At 46.7% G+C, this 16,502-nt stretch overlaps 1 pseudogene; it reads left to right on the top strand.

Moving 5' to 3' along the window:
• Positions 1-7,416: 7,416 nt before the first annotated feature.
• Positions 7,417-8,305, top strand: LOC143956768 (olfactory receptor 52A5-like; annotated as a pseudogene).
• Positions 8,306-16,502: the final 8,197 nt, after the last annotated feature.

Genomic DNA, 16,502 nt, shown 5'->3' with positions numbered 1-16,502 from the left:
GGCAGCTGGACGTGTTGAGCCGCATCATGCCGAACACTTGGTAGAGTGGATGACCAAGCCCTCTTCATCCTCCTCATCCTCTCTCACTCAGGCTCAGGGTACGAGCAAAGCAGCTGCCAACGCATCCTCTTCCCTTGTCTCAATGTCATCATAAGTGACTCCTTCCCTAGACCCACAAAGTCCCCCTGAGGAGTCCCCCGAACACTTTGAGCACAGTGTTGGGTACATGCTCCAGGAGGATGCCCAGTGTTTTGTAGGCTCTGATGATGATACTCAGCTAGTGGAAGGCAGTAGCGCGAGCGCAGAGAGAGGGGATGCTCAAGAAGGACAGCAATCTAGCAGTCATGTTCCACAAGCTGCAGCATACTGCCAGGTTTGCTCCAGTGATGAAGAGGGAGGGGATGATAAGGACACTGACTCCACGTGGGTGCCTGGTAGGAGAGAGGAGGAGGAGGAGGCACATCTCCAACGAGGCAGGGTGCCCTCCGGGGGCCAGCTTAGGGGCAGCACACCGACTGAATCACACCGCAGAGCTCCGCTTGTGCCGGGCGCTGCCTCTGCGCGTTATTCTAAAAGTTCTTTGGTATGGGCCTTTTTTGAGACGAGTGCATCAGATCGCACCGCTGCTATTTGCAACATATGTCTCAAGAGTATCTCGCATAGCCAAAACATCAGCCGCTTGGGCACCACATGCTTGACCAGACATATGTTTACCTGCCATGCAGCTCGTTGGCAAGCTTACCTCAACGACCCACACCAAAGAACAAAGCGGACCCCACTAGACCTTCAGTCCTCTCTGAAACCTGCTCTGAGAGGAATGAAGGTGTAGAATTAGGGTTGTCACAGCCAAGTGCATGCGGGCACTCTGCTAGCAGTACACCCACGTCCGATTGTAGCAGGCAAGTTTCCCTGCCCCAACTGCTGGACCGTAGAAAAAAGTTCACTCCCAGCCATCCACATGCCCAGCGGTTGAATGCTAGCTTGGCTAAATTGCTAGCACTTCAACTGCTACCTTTTCAGTTGGTAGACTCGGCCCCCTTCCGTGAGTTTGTGCAATCTGCGGTTCCTCAGTGGCAGGTCCCCAAACGCCACTTTTTCTCACGGAAGGCGATTCCGGCTCTCTGCCGGCATGTGGAAGGCAATGTCCTTGCCTCGCTGGACAGGGCGGTCAGCGGTAAGGTGCATATTACCGCTGACTCATGGTCCAGCAGGCATGGACAGGGAGGTTACCTGTCTTTCACGGCCCATTGGGTCACTCTTCTGGCAGCTGGGAAGGATGCAGGACAAGGTGCAGTAGTGTTGGAGGTTGTTCCGCCACCACGCCTCCAAAATGCTACTACTGGTTGTGACACACCTCTCTCCTCCACCCCCTCCTCTTCTTCCTCCATGGCCTCTTCCAGTGCTCTGTCCTCGGAACCAGCGGTGCTCCGTAGGCGTTCAAGGGGCTACGCAAGTACGCAGGCAAAACCATGCCATGCCGTGCTTGCTCTGGTTTGTTTGAGGGACAGGAGCCACACTGGGGCTGATATTGTCAGCTCTGCAGGGGCAGGCCGAGAGGTGGTTGACGCCATGCCAGCTTAAGCCAGGATTGGTGGTTTGAGACAATGGCACCAACCTCCTCTCCGCCCTCCGACAGGGACAACTGACCCATGTGCCCTGTGTAGCTCACGTCCTTAACCTGGTGGTGCAGCGGTTCTTGGGCAGGTACCCCGGCTTACAGGATGTCCTGAAGCAGGCCAGGAGAGTCTGTGTGCATTTCCGCCGATCATTTAATGCCTGTGCTCGGCTGGCTGAGCTCCAAAAGGAGTTGAACCTGCCCAAGAACCGCCTTATATATGACATGCCCACCAGGTGGAACTCAATGTTGGCCATGCTGCAGCGGCTGCACATGCAGCAGAGGGCCATCAATGAGTACCCGTGCAACTACGGTACCAGGACAGGGTCAGGGGAGCTCAGTTTTTTCTCACCACACCAGTGGGGCATGATCAGGGATGCATGCACTGTCCTGTCACCGTTTGATGAGGCCACAAGGATGGTGAGCAGTGACAGTGCATGTATCAGTGACACTGTCCCTCTTGTCCACCTGTTGGAGCATATGCTGCGTGGAATAATGGACAGGGCACTTGAGGCAGAACAGAGGCAGGAAGAGGAGGACTTCCTTGCCTCTCAAGGCCCCCTTTATCCAGACAGTGTTCCTGCTGTGCCACCCATCACACAGAAAGAGGACGAGGAGGAGGAGGAGGATGATTGTGTCAGCATGGAGGTGGAGGCTGGCACTCAGCATTAGCAGCAGCAGTCTTGTAGGGATGATTTACAGTCCCAAGAAACCCGTGGACTTGTACGTGGCTGGGAGGAGGTAGCTGCGGATCATGTTGTCCTTAGTGACCCAGAGGACTCCGGACCGAATGCCTCAGCTAACCTACGCTGCATGGCCTCCCTGATCCTGCAAAGCCTGCAGAAGGACCCTTGTATTCTTCAGATCAATGAGAGGGACCATTACTGGCTGGCCACTCTCCTTGATCCATGGTACAAGGGTAAGGTTGCGGACCTTATCTTGCCATCGCAGAGGGAGCAGAGGATGAGACATCTCCGGGAGGCCTTGCAGAAAGTTCTGTGCAACGTGTTCCCAGAGACTGGGAGGTTACAAACTCCTGGTCCTGGACATCGTGTTGCTGAGGCATTGGTCAGAAGGTGCGGTGGAGAAGGTGGTAATCTGACAGATGCGTTCAGACAATTTTTTAGCCCGCAGCCCCAGGGTATGATTGGTTCCAGCAACCATCGCCAGCATCTGATTTACATGTTGCAGGAATACCTAGGGGCAAGGTCAGACCCTGACACCTTTCCCACCGAAAATCCTCTGGCTTGCTGGGTCTTGAGGATGGATCACTGGCCAGAGCTTGCACAGTATGCAATTGAGCTACTGGCCTGTCCTGCATCCAGCATTCTTTCGGAACGCACCTTCAGTGCTGCTAGTGGCTTTGTAACCAATCACAGGGTGCGCCTGTCCACCGACTCGGTTGATCGACTGACCTTCATAAAAATGAATCAGTCTTGGATCACCACCAGCTACCAAGCACCTGAAGCTGATGTAACCGAATATTTTTTTTTGAAATTTCACATCGCTTTAAGACTGCCTATGCTGATGCTGAGTGACTGTCCTGTTATGTTGACTGCCTATCCTCTTCCTTCTCCGCTGATATCTTGGAAGAACATTTTTGGTTCTGGGTGATGCCTAAGGCCCAATTTTTCAGCCCCTGTTTAACAGGGGCGTGTAATTAAAATTTTTGATGCAATGCTTTGCAGCAGGGCTCATTCCTGCACTACAAATAGAGTATATGGGAGAGGTTGCAGTGTCGTGGCACCAGCACCAGTGCCTAAGGCCCAATTTTTCAGCCCCTGTTTAACAGCGGCGTGTAATTACAATTTTTGATGCAATGCTTTGCAGCAGGGCTCATTCCTGTACTCCAACTAGAGTATCTGGGAGAGGTTGCAGTGTTGTGGCACCAGCAATGAATGAATGAGATATTTGTATAGCACACAACGCGAACTGAATCACCTCAAGGCGCTGCCAGCAAGCAGTGCCTAAGGTCCAATTTTTCAGCCCCTGTTTAACAGGGGCATGTAATTACAATTCTTGATATAATATTTCACAGCAGGGCCCGTTCCTGCGCCCACCGAGAGTAACTGTCAAACTTACAGTGTTGTGGCACCAGCACCACTACCACCACCACAACCACCAAAGGCCCTATTTTTCTACCACTGTTCAACAATGGCATGTAATTACAATTCTTGATATAATCGTTCACAGCAGGGCGCTCCAGCGCCCACCAAGAGTCACTTTGAGGGCTTACAGTGTTGTGGCAAAACCAACACCTTAGGAGCAAATTTCTGCAGAGCATATAGGGCAGGCCCCTACTTTCAAACATCTAACTTACAAAGGTCTCCTACTTGCAAACGGAAGGAGACAACAGCAAGTGAGATGAAAAAAGATGGACAACAAAACAAATTATACAGGGGTGATAACCCTTCCCTATGTTTTCCAAAAAGCTTAAAAATAGATTTTTTGACTGGAGCTACACTTTATAAATGTACCAGTTCAAAATTACAAACAGATTCTACTTAACACAACAAACCTACACAGTCCCTGTCTTGTTTGCACCGCCTGTATACTGCTGTTCTGAGTATATAGGGCCTGGGGGCCCCACGCCTTTCCTTTTTTAATATGGTACGGGGTTCCCCTTAATATCTGTACAAGACCCAAAGGGGCTGGTAATGGGCAGGGAGGGCTACCCATGCCATTTTTCTCAATGATTTTAATCCGTATTGCCGGAACCAGATATAACATTAAAACCGCAAGCAGTTTTAAATGACTTTTTTTCCGTTAAATACTAAATACGCATACTATAGACACCCCCCAAGCACCATATTTCACTTTTTTTTTTACACTTTAATCGTCATTAAAATCAGTGCTCCGGAATAAAATGCAGTTTAAAAAAAAAAAAAAAAATGGCATTGACCCATGTCCCCTGGGGCAGGAGCCAGGTCCCCAAACCCTTTTTAGGACAATATATTGCATATTAGCCATTAAAATTAGCACTTTTTATTTTGAAGGTTTGAGTCCCATAGACTTCAATGGGGTTCTAAAGTTCGTACGAATTTTAGGTCCGTTCGAAAGTTCTGGTGCGGGGGGTGTTCGGCTCATCCCTAGTTATGAGGAAAAGTTGGGAGCACTGAACTTATTCTCTCTGCTTGAGAGGGGATATGATTTCAATTTATAAATACCGTACTGTCGACCACACAATAGGGAGAAAACTTTTGAGGAAAGGGAGTTTAACAAGACACGTGGCCACTCATTAAAATTAGAATAAAACTACGTAGAGGGTTCTTTACTATAAGAGTGGCAAGGATGTGGAATTCCCTTCCACAGGCGGTGGTCGCATGGAGGGGCATTGATAGTTTCAAAAAACGATTATATAATCACCTGAATGACCACAACATACAGGGATATACAATGTAATACCGACATATAATCACAAACATAGGTTGGACTTGATGGACTTGTGTCTTTTTTCAACCTTGCCTACTATGTAACTATAATACCTGACCGAACAAATGGGCACAAATTCCCACAGACACTCTCTAAAATTTAGTGAAAAGTTTCCCCAGAGGAGGTTGTTGTAGCTATAAAACGAGGTCAGGGTCGGGGGTCTCAATTTTAATGGTTTTGTAATGGGATACGACGGTCTGTTGGGTCTTGTAGACGGCGACGGTCTGTTGGGTTTTATAGACGGCGACGGTCTGTTGGGTCTTGTAGACGGCGACGGTCTGTTGGGTTTTATAGACGGCGACGGTCTGTTGGGTCTTGTAGACGGCGACGGTCTGTTGGGTCTTGTAGATGGCGACAGTCTGTTGGGTTTTGTAGACAGCGACAGTCTGTTGGGTTTTGTAGATGGCGACGGTCTGTTGGGTCTTGTAGACGCCGACGGTCTGTTGGGTTTTGTAGACGGCGACGGTCTGTTGGGTTTTGTAGACGGCGACGGTCTGTTGGGTTTTGTAGACGGCGGCCGTCCTCCGGACAAAAGACCGGTGATAATTCTCAGTCGGTATTAAGATAAGACAACTGCAGCTCTGTATGAAGAGGGAACACGGGACAGGAGAGATGGAGATCTGATCACTCATTATACTGGAAGGATAAAAGAGAAAATTCCATGGAGTTTCTTTACTGAATGTATTGAAGGACCTCAGTCTATGCATTTCGGTAATACAATAAGAAAAGATAGTTTTATGAATGGACTGATTGGAAGAAATTATCATTTCCATATAATTCTGAGGGGTACTGATCATCAGTGCCCTGATTACAATTAAGTGCCCACCACTGCCAGCAATCAGTGCCCACAAGTGCCAGCAATCAGTGGCCATTAGTGATGCCAGTCTGTGCTGGCCAACAAACCCTATCACTGCTGCCCATCAATGCCCATCACTGCTGCCCATCAATGCCCATCACTGCTGCCCTTCAATGCCCATCACTGCTGCCTTTCAATGCTCATTGCTGCTGCCCATCAATGCCACCCATCAATGCCCATCAGTGCAAATCAGTGCTATTCATCAGTGCCACCTATCCATGCTGCCTATCTGTGCCCATCAGTGCTGCATATTTGTGCCCCCCAGTGCCACCTATCTGTGCCCAGTGCCACCCATCAGTGCCGCCTAACAGTGCTCATCCGTGCCTAATATCAGTGCCACCTATCAGTGCCCATAAGTGTGGCATATTCGTGCCTCCTCATCTGTGCCACCTCATCAGTGCCCATCAGTGCAGCCTATCAGTGCCCATCAGTGCCGTCTCAACAGCCCATCAGTGAAGGAAAAAAATTACTTATTTACAAAATTTACTGACAGAAACTAAGAAAATGTTTTTTTTTCCAAAATTTCCGGTCTTTTTTTTTTTTAGGAAAAGATAAAAAACCCAGGAGTGATCAAATACCATCAAAAGAAAGCTGTATGTGTGTGAAGAAAATGACACCAATCTCATGTGGTTACACTGTAGTATGACCGCGCAATTGTCATTCAAAATGTGACAAAATGGCCTGGGCAGGAAGGGGGTGTAAGTGCCCGGTATTGAGGTGGTTAATGGCCTCCCAGTCTTAGTCCGTAGGGTTCAATATTGAGTTGGCACCAATGTTGGTGTCAGTGGGAGGAGAAGTGCCCCAGAGGCCAGATAAAGGCAAACGAAGGGTCACATCTGGCATCTGGGGTGCGGTGTGGAGACCACTGCTCTAGAATACAGGGAGAAACAATCAAACCTGCAGTCTGTGTAACACAGAACAGCCCAAAGCAAACAACAATTGCTCTACAGAATACAAAGGGGTCCCGAAGAACTAAATTTCCTAGCATTTCTAACTAGGAGGGTGTTACAGAGAGGGTGAAGGTGCTACACTTGCCTGTCCCCAATGCTATCCTGCAGAACGGAAGCTTTTTACTTTTATGCATAGAATGCATTAAGGTAAAAGAACGTTGAGGCTCTAGAACCACTTTAACCAATCACTTTTCCTATTGATTCTTCACCGTTTCTGTAATTAGAGCCCAATAGGAGGTGTCCTTGCCTTTGCCCTCTTCACCATCTCTAAAATATTAAGGTATGTTGTGAAGGACAAGGGAGGTTCATGTGTTCTCCATCTGTGGACATTCGGAGTATTTTCTATGGTTCCTGCAGCAGGAGAGCTCAGAGTAGGGAAGTACGGGATGCCTATTGTACCTGATATAAATTAAACCTGTTGCGGTCAGAGTAAAGGTAAAATTATTCATATAATAACAATTGTAATTATAAGTCTCCTATCTCATTAGCCGACCGACCACTCCAGTATATTCATCCTCTATCGAGATTGGAGGTCTTTGGTGTAGAAGAGGATCAGCAGAGGAATGAGCGACATCAAAGTCAATGGCACATTCTATCCCACCTCATTCATCCTGATTGGGATTCCCGGACTAGAAGGATCTTATAACTGGGTAGGTGCCGTTGTTTGCCTTTGTTATCTTCTGGGATTGTTGGGAAACACAATGCTCCTGGTTGTCATCTCAGCTTCTCCTGTCCTCCACAAGCCTATGTTCATTTTTTTTTCTCTGTTGGTCTCCAGTGATGCCCTTCTGTCTACAAGCATAGTCCCCAAAATGCTTTCTGTCTTCTGGTTCCAGGAAAGACTCATTGGTTTTGACTTATGTCTCTTCCAGATGTTCTTCATCCATTCTTTTAGCAGCTTTGAGTCGGGCCTTTTGTTTGGTATGGCATCAAGCTGGTCATCTTCTTACTGCTTAGAGCGGGTGGTTTAATTAGCCCCTCCATCATTTTGATCAAGAAATTTCCCGCATTTAAAGATAACGTTGTGCACCATTCATACCGTGAGCACATGGCGATTGTGAAACTTGCTGCCGCCGACATCAGAATAAACAGCGCTTTGGGGTTGGCTGTGGCATTCGCAATCTCAGGAACTGACCTACTGTTCATCCTGGTATCCTACGGCGCCATCTTCCACGCCGTCTTCAGACTTCCATCCAAAGAAGCCCGACTGAGGACCTTTAACACCTGCATACCTCATATGTGCATCTTTTTTATGGTCTGGCCTTCTTCAATTTCCTGTCCCACCGGTATGGCGGTAAAAGGGTCCCACCTTATGTTCACATAATTCTCGCCGATGCGTACCTTCTCCTTCCACCCATGCTAAATCCAATCATTTATGGAGTGAAGACCAAACTGATCCGGGAGCAAGTCTGGAAAGCTTTATCTATCAAAGTTCCAGTGAAAAGTGACTGAATCTGTAGACCCGATGTATGTTTGCCCCCCCCCTCCCCCCCCCCCCCCCATTCTGTATATTCCCAGTTCACTCCAAAATCCAGAAGCTTACCAATAGGTTCACCTGATATCAAATAGAAAATGAAAGGGTAGAAATAGCGATGTTCTAGGGCAGTGATGGCGAACCTTGGCACCCCAGATGTTTTGGAACTACATTTCCCATGATGCTCATGCACTCATGCTCATGGGAAATGTAGTTCCAAAACATCTGGGGTGCCAAGGTTCGCCATCACTGTTCTAGGGTGAAATGTCTCACACCCCTAGAACATGAAGTGTGCCTAAACGTGAAGTGAATGAATGTGATCACTGTGCAGATGATATCAAAGTGATTTGAAACCAACTAAATGAATAAAAGTGCAATCCTAATATGTATACAAATGGTCTGAGTCCTGTTCCAACAGTCTGATACAAGTGCCGTCATATAGACCAACACAACACACTGATATCCTATCCGTGATACCCTCTGATGGGTACTAGAGAAAGTACTGGTGCTCTACAAGTCAATATATCATCAAGTTAATAAAATGATAAAAAATAATAAAAGTGACAGGTGCTCTTCAAAAATGGTATTCTGTGCTTCTTATAGGTGCCCCATCAAAAATGCCCTCGCCGGAACCATTCACCCCACACGGAGGTATTTCGCCTTCACAGTATTTGCCACTGTGTAGCACACAGAAAAAAAACCTGGTCCTGCTTCAGCTGTTTGTGGTATAAGGCATAAAATAACCTCCTTTCAGTTTGCCCATTTATTGCTCCCACATGCAGAAAAGAGACATCTCCATAGTGTATTATCTTTTTGAAAATCAATCATTTATTAATAAAAGCAAAGCTGTACTCACATTCAGCTTACTAAAACAGAGCTTTGGATAAAACAGGAACCCGGGACGGGCTCGAAACTGGAAAGTGATGCAAAGACGCTGGTAGCCCCGCCCTACGCATTTTGTCACTGGGACGTCATCTGGAGTGGCACCATCTTGCTACACCATCAGGTTTATATAGCAGGGATATGCAATTAGCGGGCCTCCAGCTGTTGCAGAACTACAAGTCCCATGAGGCATAGCAAGATTCTGACAGCCACAAGCATGACACCCAGAGGCAGAGGCATGATGGGACTTGTAGTTTTGCAACAGCTGGAGGTCCGGTAATTGCAGATCCCTGTTATATAGCATGAGGTGTATCCTGATTGGTGGCTCTTAAAGGGCCATTTTTTTTTCATGTTTTAAAATGACAACTTTAAAAAAAAAATTATAATTTATTGCATTTTAGTGTAAATATGAGATGTGAGGTCTTTTTGACCCCCCCCCCCCCCCAGATCTCTTATTTAAGAGGCCTTGTCATGCTTTTTTTCTATAACAAGGGATGTTTACATTCCTTGTAATAGGAATAAAAGTGACACAATTTTTTTTTTAAAACAGTGTAAAAATAAAAAAAAATAAAAGGTAAAATAAATAAGAAAGAAAAGAAAAATGTTTTAAACACGCCCCGTCCTGCCGAGCTTGCGTGCAGAAGCGAACGCATACGTGAGCAGCGACTTCATATGAAAACGGTGTTCAAACCACACATGTGAGGTATTGCCGCGATCGGTAGAGCTAGACCTCCCCCAAGGCACCTTGTCTCCATATTGATGGGGGACAAGGGCCTATTCCCCACAACTCTGGGCGGTGGTTGCGGGCCTCTTTGGGTGGGGAGCTTATTGGAATCCTGAAGCCCCCCATATGAGTATGGGGTAGATAGCACCTCTACCCATTCACTATAAAGGTGTAAAAAATGAATAAAGGCAGTACACAAGTTTTTGATAATTCCTTTAATAAAAAAAAAAAAACAATGACCTCCAATGTAGACCCATCAACAATCACGACGCCTGCCACCACCGCCCGACCCCAAAAAAAAAAAAAAAAAAACGCTGACCTGATCAAAGGCTCCCTGCTAAGGGCCTGCTCCTCTGTCTGACATTTATTAAGTAGGTAAGGGGCCTGGTCATCCGACAACATCAGTGGGCAACCCTGTCCCCAGGGTTGCTGCCAAACAAGTGTGGCAACACGCAGGTAAAATCACCTGGTTGTATCCAGGATGGGAAATATGTGTGCCCTAGATTCAGGCTTTATGCAGACTTGTACAACTAGAGGGGAAGAGTTAATGAGCCCAGCTGAAGTAAGTGGGCTCATTAAGACCTCTACAAAAAACCCCAGCATGCTTAGGGAGATGCTCCATCCTGGAACCAGTTTTGTGTTGTATAGACTGGGGAGTGTGACACCTGTTCTGTGCGGTGAGTTAACACCTGTGTGGCAAACCTCTACAACAGAGACAGGGACTGGGGACAGCACAAGGCTGCACTCAGTTGTTAGACAGGGAATCTAAGTGTGTAGTTAGAGGTCAAGCTGACCAGGATTTATTTTCATGTTTTATTTTTGTTTGGCTGTTATATGTTTCACTGCATGTAGCATTAATAAACCGCATCTTTTGTTTTTTTGCACCTACAACGCTGTCTGCTGTGCCTGATTTTGTGTTGTGAACCCATCCAGGGGGTCACACACACCCGCTGCCGAGCTAACCCCTCACACAAGCTACTGATCAGGACTGTGCTTTCACCTCACACTGGAATAAAAACCATTGTAGGTCCGGTTCACTACTGGTTTGTTCACTTGGATGCCAGTCAAACCATAATAAAGGGGGCACATAGATCCCTGAAACATGTTGGCCATTTCTCGATCTGTACCCCAAACCTTTAATGGAATAAAGTTGTATCTGGACCTCTTAGCAGTGGCGTGGCTCCTATATTTCAACACTTCTTACAGTACACTACAAGCCAAGGAGATCCTCTGGGGAGTAGAAGCCGTCTGCCCAGGGATCAGATCATTTACACCAACAGTAATACCTTAAGATAACATAACCGTAAAATAAAACCTAGGGGGTCCAACGTTATTTCTTTCCACTTTCTTTAACCTCAGTAATATAACTTACTAGATCACATATGTCAAAGACAAGGTCCGTGGGCCAAATCCAGCCCGCCAGGCCTTGACATGTGGCCATCACACCCAGTTTTGCAGTCGAGACATGATGGGACCCCATTGGGATTGCACACTGTTGCATAGTGCACCCCTAAACCCTGCACTCTGTACACAGCACACCCCTGCACTAAATCCGTTATTAAGTCAGCAAGTGAGTAAGAAAAGCTAACCGAGAAGAGTTTGAGGAATATGCAGTACATGACCTAAAGTAATAGGGGGCAAGTTTTAGTGATCCTGTAGAATTATATAGCCCCCCCCCCCCCGGGTCTAAAATAGCACGAGTGAGGGTAAAAGAGGAACTTCTGTGGGGGAGTATAGCAACTTGAAGCAGAATATGTTTAAGAATACTGTTTGTCTGCAAAAACGAAGGTACCAGTGCATGTAGGCAGGGGTTAGGTCTCTGAGTGATTAATTCCCACCTAGGGGTGTGTCATGAGGTTGGGTCACCCTGTTGTATTGTCATGGAAATTCCACTATACTCTTGCACTATTAAGTGCCCTTTCAGCCTTTTGGTATAATGCATCTTAATCAACCCCTGTCTCCCGCATTTCCCCAAGTCAACAGACACAGTCACCGTCTTCTTACATCCTCAGCTCCATCGCTCAACCAACCGACCTCAGGAGACCAGGCACCTTTTATTCATCGGCAACAAAAGGAAATGACAAACCCACCTGTCCTCCCAGAACCCCCCCCCCCAATGTACCAATAAACGGTACCCACATATCTTCCACTCCCGCACAAACAAAAAAGTCAGAGGTGTATTGATAGCAGTGCGATCTACTGTCGCACTCACAGTATCCAAAGTAGAACAAGACCCTGATGGTAGATTCCTGATACTAGCTGCTAGTTTCAATAATAAGCCCTTGGTAATTGTCAACATTTACGCTCCCAACTCGCATCAAAAACCCTTTCTTAAATCCATTTTGGCCAAAATTCAACACTATCCGAGAGACCAAGTTATTATATGCGGGGACTTCAACACGGTGATTGATCACATGCTTGATTCCTCAACCTCCCGAAGGAGGCGGTCTACTGCCCTCTCCTCCTTGCTCCGTTTAGAAGACCTCTATGACCCTTGGAGGTGTCACCATGGTACTGAGAGAGATTACACATTTTACTCTAATGCCCAGAGATCATATTCCAGGATTGACCTGTTCTTGACGTCCAAAGTGTTGCTCCAAGCAGTGTCCTCAACCGGTATTGGAGAAATTTCGTGGTCAGACCACGCCCCTATCTCAATGGTTCTCAATTTATCTCCGTCCACTACCCCACTCACATTGTGGCGCTTAAACGCCAACTTAATCAGCACTAAGGACATTAAGGAACAGGTCAAATCTGCCATAGATGAGTACTTTACTTTGAACCAGCATTCTGTCTCCAATGACACTACATATTGGAATGCACATAAGGCGGTTATTCGAGGGGTTCTACTAAAACTGGGGGGCCAGGAGAAGAAAAAAAGGCTCTGCGACTCTTAACACCCTTCTTGACAAAATAAAGTCCCTAGAGCACAGAGACATGCTTGCTCCCTCTGACGCCGCCCACGCTGAACTTGGCAAACTTAGGTCAGAACTGAGTGCCCACCTGCAGAGCAAACATGAGTTTTACCTCCGGAAACTCAAGCTTACATGGTATTCACAGGGAAACAAATCGGGGGAAAACCCTAGCCCAGCAATACAAATGTAAGACAGCCCAAACCACAATTTCATATTTGGTAGATCCTAGGGGGTGTCAGGCTTACCAATCCCAAAGATATAGCCAACTGTTTTGGTTCGTTTTATCAACAATTATACAACTTAAAAGACTCCCCTACAGAGACACAGCCCACTCCCACAAACATCCAGACTTTTCTCTCCAACGTATCTCTCCCCTCCCTATCCCCTTCACAATCAACTGACTTAGCTTTACCTTTTTCGCCCCAGGAAATTAAGAATGCCATTAAGGACCTACCTTTACACAAGGCCCCGGGCCCAGACAGCTTTTAGCAATGAATATTACAAAACATTTGCATTAATTCCGCATTTATGTAACTCCTTTAATCGAATGCTCACCACTGGGGAGATCCCCACGGAGTCCCTAGAAGCCACTATTTCCACTATACACAAGACGGGTAAAGTACCACACGACCCAGCAAACTACCGTCCGATCTCACTTCTTAACTCCGACCTGAAAATATTTGCCAAACTCCTGGCCACGCGCTTGTCACAAAACATGACTCACCTAATACACCCGGACCAGGTAGGATTCATCCCCCGACGTCAAGCCTCGGATGGTACCCGTAGGTTTGTGGATCTTATCCACTGGGTTGAGCAGAGTCGAACGCCTTCTCTGCTGATCTCTTTAGATGCAGAGAAGGCGTTCGACAGAGTTCACTGGGGATACCTTGAAGCAGTGCTGAAAAAATTTGGGGTGGAGGGCAACTTTTTGAAGGCTATCATGGGCCTGTACTCAACACCTACGGCAAGGATTCGTACTTCGAGCATTCTTTCCAACCCATTTAGAATCACTAATGGTACTCGGCAGGGATGCCCGCTTTCACCATTGATTTTTGCTCTGGTGATGGAACCGTTGGCACAGACGATTCGCTTACACCCTAAGATTGAAGGTATAAATGTGAAAGATACATGCCATAAGATAGGATTATATGCAGATGACGTAATTATAGCTCTCACTGACCCGGCTAAGTCATTACCCGCCCTGACTGAAGTTTTGCATAATTTTAGTGAAGTGTCCATGTACAAATTGAATCACACAAAATCCGCCATGCTCGGCATTGGGATCCCTCCAACGCTGAGATCAGAAATATCCAAAATCTCTCCCTTCTCCTGGGCCCCCAGTTCTTCTATGATGTATCTAGGCATTCAACTGGCTTCCCCCTCCTCTGTAATGCTTAGAAACAATCTAGCCTCTCTATTGGTGAAGTTGAACAACCTGACTTCGAATCTGACACCCATAAAAGCATCATGGGTTGGTAGGATTGCTCTAACCAAAATGTTTCTCCTCCCGCATGTACTTTATTTTTTCCGAACTCTTCCACTTCCCATTCTGACTGCGGATCTATCTAGAATTCAGCGTATCCTGGACTCATTCATTTGGGCCGGACGTAAGCCCCGCTTAAAGTCATCCGTCCTATGTAAACCCACTGTTAATGGTGGGATGGGGGCACCAGATGTTAAAAAATATTATAAGGCGGTACTATTGGATCAAGGGAAGCAACTATGGTCACCCAACTCGGACTCAAGGTGGAAACAAATAGAATCGGTAGCATTTCCTGATAGCCCTCAACTGTCTTTAGCAGCAATCTGGATGTCCCTGCCCATCACACGGCCTATCTTCCCCACAGTTCATGCCTTTTTAAAGCAATGGGCCGCAATATGCCTTGCCCCACAGGGTATCCATGGAGAATCATTGAGAAATCTACCTTCAATGGCGCTACAATTACTATCCCCAGACCTCCCTATCCAGCATTGGTATACAGCCGGAATCAAAACTATTGGAGATCTTTACCTTCCGCCGGACCTAAAGTGTTTTCAACGATTATCCTCGGAATTCAGGCTCTCACATAAGGACTTTTACATATATCTCAGAATCAGACATATCCTCTCCAAAGTGTTGACTTCTACAGAAAACACCTCTAAGGAGCTTCTCAAATACTACAACCGTCCCCTTAGTACTACCAAAGGAATATCCCTCATCTACACTCTTCTCTCCAGACCTACCTCCTCTACTAAACTCCCGAATGTGATCTACTGGGAATCGAAGTTACAACACTCTTTCTCGACAGACGATTGGCATCGAGTTCTACGTTCCCCACTAGTCATCTCCAAGAACATCTCCCATTGGGAAACGCTCATGAAAATCTTTCATAAGTGGTATTACACACCCGACAAATTAGCAACCATCTTCCCCACGCACTCTCCAAAGTGTTGGAGGAACTGTGACTCTACAGGGGATATGTTCCACATTTGGTGGAGCTGTCCTGCTATCGCCACCTTCTGGAACCAAGTTTCCTCCCTTGTACAGTCTCTGACCAACTCTTCCCAACAGCTGACTCCACGTATGGCTCTATTTGGTCTGGACTCCCACCACTGGGCCAACACCAGTCTACCTCTGATACATCATATACTAATCTCAGCACACCTGCTCATAGCCCGTGCATGGAAAAACCCTCTCCCTCCATCCCTTAATGAGCTCATAGCTACCCTCAATGAACATTGTCGCATAGAATTTATTTTTTCAAAAGTTAACATCATAGAACCTAGATTTGACAAACACTGGTCCTCCTGGCTGGCCCACCCAGGCTGCACAAACCTTACATGACCTCTTTTAGCATTCCACCCAGACCAGATAGAGCCGGCAGTGAGAATCATCTGATTGTTGTCCTTTGTTACTTACCTATCATTTATAAGTTAGCTGGATTTCACCTGAAGCTCTTAGTTATCTCCTTCAGTCACCTCCTCTATATTGAGGGACTATGTTTTACACATGGTCAGACTTGTCTCATCCTTGCTAGGTGGTGCTGCATCCCCCCTGGACACAGCCCATAGGGGTGTCTGGGGGGGATGGGTCGCCTCCGGATTTACCGGACCTTACCGCTCACAGATCGCGGACCGTAGCTGCAGGACTCCAAGCCTGTGATCCCAAGTACTAGCAGCATACGTTCCCTACTGAATACTTATTGTGTAAATGTACACCAGGTCCTAAAATTCCATGCCTTTTAACATGTAGTGTACAATGTGTTATTATCGTATACTTGTTATTGTGATATATCTCAATAAATTATAAAAAAAAAAAAAGGAAATAACAAACGGGAAATAATGGCCCCAACAGCCAATTGCTTCCTCCATGCAAAATGACTACACAGGAAATGACCACACAGGAAGTGACTACACTAAAGGGGAGGGGCATACACCATCTTAGTCAGCATGGAGCCCACTCAATACTGCTCAGAGTAACCAGTATCTAGTGATATTATTCTACTTGTTCTTACAGGCTTGAGATCTGTGGGGACATTGCTACTGGTGTTGTCAATATTGAAGGCAAATTGAAGGCAAGAAGCCCAGAGCATTGCACTTGATACTTACAAACTGGCAAATGCCCATACACACAGAGAACAAGCTCCAAGCCCATGAGAAGGTTTTCATACTGAC

The sequence above is a fragment of the Lithobates pipiens genome, unplaced genomic scaffold (assembly GCF_037356315.1).
Source record: "Lithobates pipiens isolate NorthernLeopardFrog02 unplaced genomic scaffold, aLitPip1_a1.2 Scaffold_41, whole genome shotgun sequence".
In the NCBI taxonomy this organism is placed as follows: Eukaryota; Metazoa; Chordata; class Amphibia; order Anura; family Ranidae; genus Lithobates; species Lithobates pipiens.
Note: the sequence above shows the minus strand (reverse complement) of the source record. Positions and strands in the feature narration are given on the sequence as shown.